This window comes from Schistocerca nitens, chromosome 4 (assembly GCF_023898315.1).
Source record: "Schistocerca nitens isolate TAMUIC-IGC-003100 chromosome 4, iqSchNite1.1, whole genome shotgun sequence".
NCBI lineage: Eukaryota > Metazoa > Arthropoda > Insecta > Orthoptera > Acrididae > Schistocerca > Schistocerca nitens.
In genome coordinates, this window is record NC_064617.1 from 862,610,531 (window position 1) to 862,623,677 (window position 13,147).

A 13,147-nucleotide genomic window follows, 5' to 3' on the forward strand; every position below is an offset into this window, starting at 1 on the left:
GTATTTACCTTAATAGTGTTCAAAAGTCATAATATATGTATCAGTTCATGACATCCAGTCTTACAAATTTACTGTCTCTGATGGACACATGTCCAGATCATCCGCTCTCAAAACCCCGCCATCTCTCTCCCCAAATCCACCACTGCTGGCGGCTCACCTCCAACTGCGCAACGCTACGCGCTGTTCACATAAGCTGCCCAACACTACATTAGCAAACAACAATGCAAACCAGCCACAGACTGCACACTGCACAGTCAGAGATTTTCATATAGAGCGCTACATGGCGTTACCAATATAAAAACCTGAACAGCCTACTTACACTGTTTGGTACAATTGACCTAGGTTTCGACATCTACTAAGGGTATCTCCAGCAGAATGAAATTTTGAGAAGCCCTGTAAAATAATGCACAGAACATTAAATGTGACAAAAAACACGTTAACTAAGAAGACAATTGTCATGACAAGCAACAAAGGTTACTTACATAAAATTACATTGCGACAAAGCAATGGTCAGAATTTAGAGCAGCTGTGCTCAAGTCAAAAATAAAATTGAATCAGTCTCAGACATGTCACGTATGCCTAGCTAGGAATACATCTGACTGATCAGACGAGTGGCTTACATTGCAGCCACGAAAACAATACATGTAGTGCCGCATATCGGGCGCGGACTGCGACATGTGCACAGGTGAAACATTATAACAGAAATAATTGAATAAACGACAGTTAATTATGAAACCAAATTACAAGGAAAAAGAGCTTAATATATTTTTTGAAATTGCACAGTAGTCCAGCAGATGAAGTATAAGAACCATCTATTGGGCTTTACAGAAATTACTGTTGCATAAAGAACAGAATAATATAAAAAATTTATACAAACATCTGTACATCACAAAAATATCTACACTCATGGTCATAAATTAAGGATAACTGCAGAATGTGATGCCACACAACGTGGCACTACACAAAACTGGCGCTAATAGCATAGGCATATAGAATACACACACGACACAGATCTGTAAGTCCACGGTACTGGTGATAAGTTGAGAAAACCGTCCCCAAACACATGCTCAACAAAACGCCACTGTTGCCTTCGCATGTACCCCGACATCAATATGGGATATGATCACCATGCACACGTACACAGGCCGCACAACGGGTTGGCAAACTCTGGATCAGGTGGTCGAGCAGCTACTGGGATATAGCCTGCCATTCTTGCACCAGTGCCTGTCGGAGCTCCTGAAGTGTCGTAGGGGTTTGAAGACGTGCAGCGATACGTCGACCGAGAGCATCCCAAATGTGCTCGATGGGGTTTAGGTCTGGAGAACAGGAAGGCCACTCCATTCGCCTGACATCTTCGATTTCAAGGTACTCCTCCACGATGGCAGCTCAGTGGGGCCGTGCGTTATCATCCATCAGGAGGAAGGTGGGACTCACTGCATCCCTGAAAAGACGGACATACTGGTGCAAAATGACGTCCCGGTACACCTGACCTGTTACAGTTCCTCTGTCGAAGACATGCAGGAGTGTATGTGCACCAATCATAACGCCACCCCACACCATCAAACCACGACCTTATACAGGTCCCTTTCAAGGACGTGAAGGGGTTGGTATCTGATTCCTAGTCCACGCCAGATGAAAACCCTGTGAGAATCACAGTTCAGACTATACCAGGACTCGTCCGTGAACATAACCTGGGACCATTGTTCCAGTGACCATGTACTGTGTTCTTGACACCATGCTTTACTGGCTCTCCTGTGACCAGGGGTTAGTGGAATGCACGTTGCAAGTCTCCGGGCGAATAAACCATGTCTGTTCAGTCGTCTGTTGACTGTGTGTCTGGAGGCAATTGTTCCAGTGGCTGCGGTAAGGTCCCGAGCAAGGCTACCTGCAGTACTCCGTGGCCGTCTGCGGGCACTGATGGTGAGATATCGGTCTTCTTGTGGTGTTGTACACTGTGGACGTCCCGTGCTGGATACGTTTCCTGTCTGCTGGAATCGTTGCCATAATCTTGACTTTGTGGCACACGGAGGGCCCGTGCAACGACCTGCTGTGTTTGACCAGCCTCCAGTCGCCCTCGTATTCTACCCCTCATAACGTCATCAATATGTGTTCTCTGAGCCATTTTCAACACACAGTCATCTTTAGCACGTCTGAGAACGTCTGCACACTTCCTCGCTGCAGCGTACTCTGACGTGCACCAACACACCTCTGCGTATGTAGACTACTCCCAGAACCACCGTGCGACAACCGCAGATCAAATGGACCGCATGGTCATACCCCGAGGTTATTTAAACGCGCAAACCGCCAACCAGAGCGTTGTTTCACCATGTATCTGCATTATCCTTAATTTATGAGCATGAGTGTACATGAAGCTAACTATAGAAAAACACATCTGTGAGATTCGAAGAAAATTGCATTGCCGAGGAACGCAATTTCAGAAGAGAGACTTTCTTCTTTACTGAATATTTCAATACATAGAGAACTTCTTGCGTAGTTAGTAAAAACAACCGTTCTGTGAAGACATCGCCGACATTTTTTCAGCGTTAAAGGGCCGAAGGACTGATTTGGTGTATAAGAAATAGGTAAATCCAAACATTCAGACAATATAGGTATAATTTTCTTTTCTGCTGGCTCTTCACCTATCTTTCCAGCCACGAGCTGCGACTGACTTGAAGAAGCCTTGGTAACTGGTTACGGAGACCAAATCCAAAGTAAAATTTATGGGAGAATTGCGCAATGAATTTGAAATAGACACAGGAGTACAACAAGGGGATGGACTGTCCCCAGTGCTCTTCAATTGTGCTCTTAAAAAAGTTGTTCGAGAATGGAGAAAAGCAGGTGCACCAGCACTCAGACTGGGACCAAAACGTAAGGGCATAGAATTAGACTGGTTAGCATTTGCTGATGACATGGCACTGATCGTCCAAGACATTACCGATGCACAGAAACAGCTAGAATTATTACAAGAGCAGGCAACAAAAATAGGATTACAAATTTCATTTGAAAAAACAAAATTTATAACTGACATCAGAAATGCACCTTCTGATTTAAAAATTGGTAATAACTACATCTCTCGAGTAAAAGAATTTAAATATTTAGATGAATGGATTGCAGAAAATTGTAATGAAAATGTCAGATCAAGAGTCCAGAAAATGGAGACGGAGTTTCAGTTAACAAAAAACGTTTACAACAAAAAGTGTCTTTCGCGGAATTGCAAAATACGACACTACACATCAGTAATTAAACCCGAAGCTCTCTACGCAAGTGAGACACTAAACCAACACAGAACACTAAAACGGGAAAAGGAAGTGAAAGAACGTAAAATAATGAGGAAAATCCTAGGACCAAGAACTAAAGATGGTGTGCATTATCCAAAACCCAATGCAGAAGCATATAAAAATATCTCCAAAATAACAGACACAATGGGCATGAGAAGAATCCAATTCATGGGGCATGTAGAAAGAATGGACTCAAACAGGTTAACGCACAAAATCCATACATTTTTAAAGAACAAAACTACAAGACCGAACTGGTACAAACAGACGGATAAATACCTGAGAGAATTAGGGTCTCCAAATCTACATGACAGAAATGAAATAAGAAAAATCACAAACACACCGGGTTTTGAGGAAGAAGAGAGAAAAACTAACCGACATACGTGGTCTACGCAACGAAAGCTAGCCCATTCGTTGCTTTTGAAGGAATACTGGGCGAAAAGGAAGGCCAACAATTGTTGATTACGCGTGATCCTAAGTGGTCCACCCGCGAAGAAGAAGAAAGATAGCACACTCTGTCGTGCACTAGACAGCTGTTTGCGTAGAATAGATGTAGTGGGTGGTAGCCGTATCACAATGCCTTGCTCTGCAATAAAAAAGTGTCCTCCGCCACAGCGCGTGTTGACGTAGAGGAGCCGCGCCCGTCCAGGGTTTACGAGCAGACCGGCATCGTCGCCTGTCACTTGTTGCTCGGGCCGCCGCCAGCGCCGCCAGCGGCCGCCGCTGGAAGCACGACCCTGTGGCGGCAGCCTCGACCACGGCGGACAGTCAGCGGCGCGCGGCGGTGAGGGAAACACGCCGGGTCGTAGCACACAGTTCACACACACGCGAGCGCAGCGGAACGGACACTTGCCGGCCGGCGACTTGGGGTGAGTACCGCGAGTCTGCACTAAGCCGGCGCACGACTAGCTGGCGTAGTGAGAGCAGGCGCTGCTCAGACTGCCCACTCGCGGTAGTTTCTTGCACATCATTGGAGCTCCAGCATCACTACCCAAGTTATACTCTCTATTAATATTAACTATATAGCACATTGTCGATGCCCAGATCATTAGCGACGAGGAGCTGCCTCAGCTGGGTAGTGATGAGGGAGGGGAATAATCCACGGTCTCGTCGAGTCATTCCAACAAGCACATGTAGAATTTTTCCGAAATACTGTAAAATCTAGATACACATGTTGGTGGAGTATGGACGTGAATTCCACCAGTGTAGAATGCGACTACATTGTTTAACTAATGTGCCACCTTCCTCAGCGGAACATGGATTGGAAAAATTGCTTTTACAGGACGAAACCTGTGGTCAATTGTCAGGTTATGTTACTAGTCTGAAGACTGATACTGCGGAACAAAACTTTTAGTCCGTATAGAGATTTCTAACCCAGAAACGAGACAATCTCACTCTGAGGAACAGCAGTTTCGCATAATGAACCAGCGTACCTGTTTGAACATTTCACTAGTTGCTACAGTGAAGTGATTCACACCTTAGTTGAATTATGGCTTCGGGTTTGGAACAGGTTGTATTTCGTGATGCAGTCCGTCTAGTGTCCACTCGGAATATTTCGTTATGTCGGTGATGTTGGTTTCGCTTGATGAAGGCGGAAAAGTCGTCAGAGACCTGGGACCAGGTACCTAGCCTAGACGTGGGGCGTAAGTAGCCAATAGAAACGCGGTAGTGCTACTATTGATTTAGTGTCGGTGTGACACTGGCCGCAGTGCTGCGGGCACAGTGGAGGGGACTAGAAACGCCGGCGTCCAGCGGCGAGGGAGCAGAGTGCGGAAACTTGAGGCCTGGCTTCGAACCTCCGAGGAGTTACTTGGATCTTGACCTTCCGTGGTTCTGTCTCATTTTGAGCTCGGATCGAGGGGAGGTCCCTTGAGCTGCAAGCCGGATCGAGGTGGCGCAGTAGTTTACAAACTGACTCTAGAGGAACGGGCTTCGGCCATCATCTAGGTTTTACGTTGACAAATAATATCACTTTAGCCGAATGCTGGGCCCGTTGCTAAACAAAACCGAAAACACTTTATATCCACTTTTTTGTCCAATCTGAGTGCGCTACATTTGCATCTACAATCGCCAAGCCACGGAAAGTGTTCGGCGGAGGATACTTTACGTTTATTGACATCTCCCACTTTTCCTCTTCCAACTGCGAATGGTGCACTGGAAGCACGAATACTGGTAAGCCTGCATGAGGGTTCAATACATTCTAATTTTGACAGCATTGTTCGTGATGTAGCGCGGTGTCCTGAAAAGGTTAGGGGAAGTCACTGTTCAGCAGAGGCTGTATTTCCGTACAGTACTACATTTTACTTTGGGCTGTTCGCCATGTGATCGTAATTGACCAATTGCAGAAAATAAAATATATTATAGAAATACAACGTTTGCGGCACAGTAACTTCCTTCAAACTTTAACATTTACGTTCATGATCTTTCAGATAGTTGCACGCAGAAGGAAGCACTATACTGACTCTCAGAATTTTTCTTTTTTAATTTTATAATTTGTGACTTCTGACCTGAAGGCCATACAGCCACTCAGTCTTTCGCAGTTTTACAGAGTAAGCTTACATATATCTAAAAATTTCCGAATTAGTTTCGATATCAATATATTATTTTGATGAAAGGGCGTTGCTACATTTGTTGGTAAGGCCTGATGAAATCTGCTTAACTGTTGTGTGAAATCGATCTGCTGGTCTGCTTACAGTTTACGTTCGAGAAAAATATGGTTGATATCTCCTACTGTTATTCCATCACATTCACAATTATCTCGAACGTGTATTGAAGAAGATGGCTGGGGAATGATCTATGCGAATTATGGAACTTATAAACTTTATATTCGCCTTAACTGCGTGGAACCCGGGCTTCGAGGGAACGATTGCACGTATTTGTTCATAAAATTTCCCTTAGTGCTTATCTATGATTAATGTTCGTCTTCCCACTGGAGTTTTATTCTTCTATGTAATGAGGTCTTCGCGTGTGATGGTAACAAAAAAATGTTTTTCAATGTGCCGTTTTGGCTAAGTCGTCGACTATTCCATTATATTTAATGTTATCGTTTCCTCTGCCCCACATAAATTATACCTTCTTTCCGAGATATTCGTTTTCCTTGATAGCTTTCACGACGTCCATTACCAGTGGACTAGTTTTTTTGAGAACTGCTGGTGTCTGCGGATCTTGGAGCAATCTTCGTAGGTCCGTTAAAATCGAGATGTTTGCTACTGTGATGTTCTCGAGGTAATTGAAAGCTTGGGTACAGTTGCGAATTCTCCAGAAAAATTTGAAGTTTCTCTGAGAAGCGAAATCGTTTCCTTGTAACCTGTGCCTGGACACACGAACGCACGGCCCACTATGCCTTTACGTGGAGTTTTATAGCAGCAAACCACACCGTGATGCAGAATGCCTCTCTTGCAGCGTCTGCCAGTGGAGGTGGATGAGAATTTGCATGACGCTTTCGCGCCTGCTAAACGGATCTGTGACGAAATGGCTTGCTCTTCTTTGGATCTTATCTGTCAATCCAGTCTGGTACAGGTCCCAAACTGACGAGCAACACTGCACAAGTGTCGAGCATCTGCAAGTCTTCCTGCCTTTCCATACGACATCGTTGCGTTCCGATTTCTCTCTATACAACATCATCCACGAAAGGCTTCATTGAGCTTACATTGTCCTCTAAGGAATTTACGAAGGCTGTTCTGAAAGTAAGGTGCGATTGAGCACGAAATGGAAACCACAGTGAAAAACAGATGACACTTTGCACAGATGTGTTGGGCAGTGTCTCTAGTATGCTCGTCGATCGCGTCACTTCACTCTTTTCAGTTCTGAGCGCACAGTGAGCACGTAAACATGCATAGAAAATAGTGTCTGCCACCAAGTATCGGGCTCTGGTGATAGATTTCGCCTGATGTGATGCAGCCCGCATAACATCTCCGTTATGACAGTTCTCGGCCAGACCCTGCAGGGGCAGTGAAGACGTTCCTGCAGCGTTTTCGATGGGAAGTGTTTGATCACCCACTATACGGCCCTTAATTGACTCGCCCTGAGTTTCATCTCAGCTCACATAAACCTCTGGCTTTGAAGACAACATTTTGACACAGACAACGAGCTGTAGAATAGCGTAGCGAATTGGCAGAAAGCAGAGGCGGCTGCTTTCTATGACGAGGGTACCGGAAAGTTGGTGCAGTGATGCGGCAAATGTCTAGGTCTGAGCGGCGACTATGTAGACAAGTATCTGGAAGGTTTAGCTAACTGTTGAAAATAGCACATTTTTGATTTTCACAGTGGTTTCCATTTCGCGACCGAGCGGACCTTACCTTCCGAATAGGCCTCGAATTAATATATTTTTAACATACCCCTCGTCTACTGCTGGCGCTTCTGACGTAATGCACTTGAGTTTTCACTGTTCAAACGACTTAGTAAGATACGAACTACTTCGTTATAAATTACAGGGTCGCCACCAGTCCAGGCGCTTCTTTACAGACTAAATATCAGACGGAACTGGAAAATTTTGTATGACTCCATAATCGGAATTAAATGGGTTTAAATTAATTCAGTCAAAGCATGCAAAATCAGATCATGTAATCACACGACGAAGTATGTGGTAAATTAATAAAACGTGAACTAGGCACTCCAGTGAGGAGGGCTGCATCTCAGATTATGTTTCGTTACTATCGCTACCACCTTTGTGCAGCCTTTAAAAACAACACTGATGTATTCTGAGAAAACATAAGCATTAGACAAAGTATATTTGGCAATGAGGGTGTCTACGTGGTAAATCAGAAAGAATACGGCGGGACGTACCGTACTAGTTTTCAAAGAGAACATTTTGTTCTTAAATTCACACAGGAGAAACAAGGTGGAACATCCTAACTCAATAGCTCGTTGTTACCAGAGCATGAAACAACTCACCAGGTCACTTTAAAATAACGCACGATCGTAAATCTTAATTGATCGTATGGGAGGTGGAAGGAGAAAGGAACGTACAGTTTTATGCTCCCAAACTAGATTCACACAAGAAGATAAAATTCGGGGAGAAATTAGCCATCACCAGAAGCATGAAATTACGATAAAGAGATTTATACCGAATGAAATAATATTACTGATATAGTATTCGATAAGGAAATTCGCGCCCACAATATACCTATATATGAGAAACGGAAAAGAACGAGTGAGTGAATAAATCACTCATCGGGAAACACCTAAACAGATAAAAATCATAAAATTTCTCAGTAAAAAGTACACGACTAGAAATGTTAGATTAAACGTGAACAGAACTAACGAGACCGGGAGAGGTGAAGGTCCCACTGGTTCATGCAACATGTGGTCCCCATAAACAAAGGAGGTTACTAAAATCTCTCAAAACTATGAAAATACAGGTGCTCAAATGACGTGTTAGACGCTGATCATTCAATCTAGCTGGGATAACGAGTTGGAATACGGAGCTACAGCTGAGGGCTCATTGAACAAGGAACACGTGGACATAAGTGTAACTAAACATACGAGGAAATCGGTATATCTAAGCACACATTAATCTGAGGCACGCAGAAACCCGTAAATTAGAACAGAAAGAAACACACGCACACGTACACATCTTTATTGCCAGCCGGAGTGGCCAAGCGGCTCTAGGCGCTACAGTCTGGAACCGCGCAACTGCTACGGTCGCAGGTTCGAATCCTGCCTCGGGCATGGATGTGTATGATGTCCTTAGGTTAGTTAGGTTTAAGTAGTTCTAAGTTCCAGGGTACTGATGACCTCAGAAGTTAAGTTCCATAGTGCTCAGAGCCATTTTTGAACATCTTTATTATCACTTTGACATAAGGTAAAGATCGCTCTAACTCGGCCCAGCCATTACGCGGGGGAGAACATTCCACACCACAATGTTCCAGGGAAACGGAGGAAACTCAGAATTCAGCATAAATCGAAACTCCGAACATTCCCTAGCATTAATGAAGCATAGTGCTTTTAACTGAACATTTGCTGGAAAAGGAGATGAAACGTTTCAGGTAGGCTGAAGAACTTACACATTCACAACAACTTTAAAAGGAGCAAGACCGTGACTAAGAACTACGAACTACGAAAAAAAAAAACCACCAACGGGCAGCATCGAAGTGTCTGTGAAGCGGTAGCACCCAGACTACCGCACAGGTAAAATGGAAAAGACCGGAGGGGTCGTTTTCGCCACCAACATAATAAACAGGCAAGGACGCTCATTGGCGACAAACCTCATTGCCCCGGTAAAGGAACACTAAGTTGATTACCCTGTACCCCAGCAGGCGGAAAGCATCTAGTCTGTCACAAACTTCGTAAACTCGAAAAGACATCATCTTTTCATACAAGAGGCAAGTATTTTCACATGGCATCAGGCCGGTTCGTAATCGGGTGCGTAATTTGTGTTTTAATTTACGTACAGACCTCTACTTGTACATAAAATTTTCATTATTGTTCTCTAGTGGATTTTACCACTGTTATACTGGCACTATTGTACATACCGTTTGTTGTATTGTGTTTGTGTCATTTGGGGTTTTTCTTTTTTTTAAAGTAAGACTGTCTATATGCGACACTTCTTACATTGTTATGATATTATTTGCAGCTTTGTTCTTCAGCTGTTGTTGTTCTTATTGTATAACGTACAGTGTCTGCCCTTTCGTGTTTTGTCTTTTACTGTAAGAGCATATGCATGTTTGTCATAATGTAAGTGTATATAGAGCTGTTTGTAATTCTGTTCCAATGTCATTGTCATCACTGCCACCGGTTGTCTGGTGTTTGTCTAATTGCGCTTTTATTTTAGCTTAAGAGTGTGTTTGTACGTTTACTTCGTAATTTTGTGTTAAAATGGTTCAAATGGCTCTAAGCACTATGGGACTTAACATCTTAGGTCATCAATCCCCTAGACTTAGAACTACTTAAACCTAACGACATCACACACATCCATTCCCGAGGCAGGATTCAATCTGCGTCCGTAGCAGCAGCGCGGTTCCGGACAGAAGCGCCTAGAATAGCTCGGCCACAGCGGCCGGCAATTTTGTGTTATTCTTCTTTTTTGCGATTATGTTTCTTTGGCACTTTATAACCGTTGTTGGCTGTATGGATCTAGTAACGTAAAACCAGAATAAAGAATTTAAAAGAAGTGGCAAAGTAAAGGAGGAAACTTGATAATATAGGATGTCATTACATAAGTATGGACGTGGATTATATAGGATAGACAGGATAAGTAACTGAATTACACAGCACATAAAAATTCGTCAGATAATTATTAAATTTATATTAATCCCACAGCTCAGTCCTTCTGAGGGTGCTTCAGGAAGTACATCGCGGACGAGCGGTGCAGAAAGTGAAATAGGAATAAGATAAGATTGGTCAAAAGTATTATGAAACTATTCTGTAGAGACGTTTCTTACAGTGAACAATAATTCTACTACAACACTATCTCAGTATACACCCGAGGCTACATTTACGTCTAAAGATTCCTCTTTGTCAAGAACGGCCATGCTGTGTTGTATAGGGTGTCCGGGAAGTAAGGGCTAATTTGAATTTTGCACCATTTTGTCATTCGGCGGTTGACACTCGTGGTTTTCTCATGTTTGTTTTCTGCGATCCTTTCCATTAGTAGCCTGATAGCTTTTGTGTGATGAACATTGTTGTTCGATGTCTATTTTCGTCATGGAGCAGATGACAACTGAGCGACGCATCCAAGCGATAAAAAGCTATTACAAAAACAGTGAAAGTTCCACGAGAACCGTTCGGAAATTGCGTGTGACACTTGGACGTAATGCTGCTCCAACCGTATCATAAGTTCGGAAGTTGATCCGGAAGTTTGAGACCACGGGTTCTGTTTCAGACGTTAAGAAAACAGGACGAGCGCGTTCTGTTCGAACACAAGAAAACATTGATGTCGAACCTGACAATGTGACCGTAAGACCCAGAAAAACAGTTCGTCGACGAGCTCAACGGTTGAATTTATCACCAAGTCCACTGCATTAAATCCTTTCAAAAGATATGAAAATGCATGCGTCCAAGATTCGACTTAAACAAGAGCTGAAGCCTGCAGATCACGGAAAGAGACATCGATTTGCTCAGTGGGGTCTTGGCACGACAAGCGGAGAACGAGACTTCGCAAAAAAAAAAAAAAATAATTTTCTCAGTAGAGGCGCACAGCCAACTGAGTGCGTACGTCAATAAGCAGAACTGTAGAATTTGTGGTAACGAAAATCCGCGAGTGACTGTGGAAAATGAGACGCATCCTCAACGCACGACTTTGTGGTGTGGGTTCTGGGCAGAAGGAGTGATCGGCCCGTACTTTTTTTGAAAATGATGAGGAGCTGCCATTACTGTGAACGGCGACCGTTAGCGGAAAATGTTTTCTGATTAGTTTTCTCCTCGTATTGATGAAAATGGCAATATTAGGTTTCAACAAGATGGTGCGAAATGTCACACATCCCATGAAACGATTATCTCTCTGCGTGTCAACCAAAAACGGCCTGCCATGCGATATTACGCCTTGTGACTTTTTTCGAGGGGGGGGGGGGGGCATTTCTGAAACCAAAAATGCGCGTGAACAAACGACAAACAATACAACAATACACCAATTGAAGGTTGAAATTAAAAGGAGTGATCGGCCCGTACTTTTTTGAAAATGATGAGGAGCTGCCATTACTGTGAACGGCGACCGTTAGCGGAAAATGTTTTCTGATTAGTTTTCTCCTCGTATTGATGAAAATTAAAAGGGTTATTAACGGCACCCTGACAGATTTTTGTGAACGCTTCATCGAGAACTTCAATGAACGCATTGCTCGTTGCCGCGCGGCCTCTGGTAGTCATTTGGAGTATATAATTTTTCATAGATAAATGGGAGGAGTTATTTAATGTGTCTGTAAAAAAAGAAACATTACGTTTTCAACAAATTCTGTATGTTCTATAGCACTTTAATATTCGTCTCTACTTCCAAGGCACCCACTGTATGGTTCAAATGGCTCTGAGTACTCTGAGACTTAACATTTGAGGTCATCAGTCCCCTAAGACTTAGAACTACTTAAACCTAACTGACCTAAGGACATCACAAACATCCATGCCTGAGGCAGGATTCGAACCCACGACCGTAGCGGTCGCGCGGTTCCAGACTGAAGCGCCTAGAAACCAGGCACAGCGGCCGGCACACCATCTCTATGCTAGGAACTCTTCAGTCTAAGTACTAAGCTGGCCAGGTTTTTCCTCATGCTGTTATTTTGTTCATTGCGCAACAGTGTGAAACTGTATCGAAAGCCTTTCGAAGGTCAAATAACACGGTGTCAACTTAGGCGCCGGCATATGCCGCCTTCTGAGTCTTGCGGACTAATGACGCCGACGTCGACGCAGTAGTCTTACTGGGTTCCCCTCGTCCAGCTGGGCCGTGTCTAATGACGTAGAACGCCTACTGGGCATAAAGATCAAAGGTTCGAGATCATTACTGGCGGAGCGCATGTAAATGTCTGAAGAAGCCACAACGGTTGCTGGTCATTAGGTAAAGCACTGGAAAGAGCAGCTTGTGTAGGTAATGCGGAGTTGTGGCGTTCACACAGAGGGCAAATAATTTCCTGTACATCGAAGCTGCACACATCGTACTCTACAGGGTGAGTTAAAAGTTTTCCCGTGATTATTTATCTATATAGACTCATGTTCATAAATTAAGGATAATGCTGATACATGGTGAAACAACGCTCTGGTGGGCGGTTTGCGGGTTTAAATAACCTCGAGGTATGGCCATGTGGTGCATTTGACCTGCGGTCGTCGCACGGTGGTGCTGGCAGCAATCCACATACGCAGAGGTGTGTTGGTGCACGTCAGAGTACGGTGCCGCGAATAAGTGTGCAGTCATTTTCAGGCGTGCTAATGGTGACTGTGTGTTGAAAATG

General features: G+C 43.9%; 1 protein-coding gene across 1 annotated transcript in view; it reads left to right on the forward strand.

Moving 5' to 3' along the window:
* Positions 1 to 4,058: 4,058 nt before the first annotated feature.
* Positions 4,059 to 13,147, forward strand: part of LOC126251893 (uncharacterized) — a 586,892-nt gene continuing 577,803 nt past the window's right edge. The window contains exon 1 of the mRNA XM_049952604.1: positions 4,059 to 4,144. The gene's annotated coding sequence lies outside the window, so the exon portion shown is untranslated. The remainder of the gene's footprint in view (positions 4,145 to 13,147) is intronic.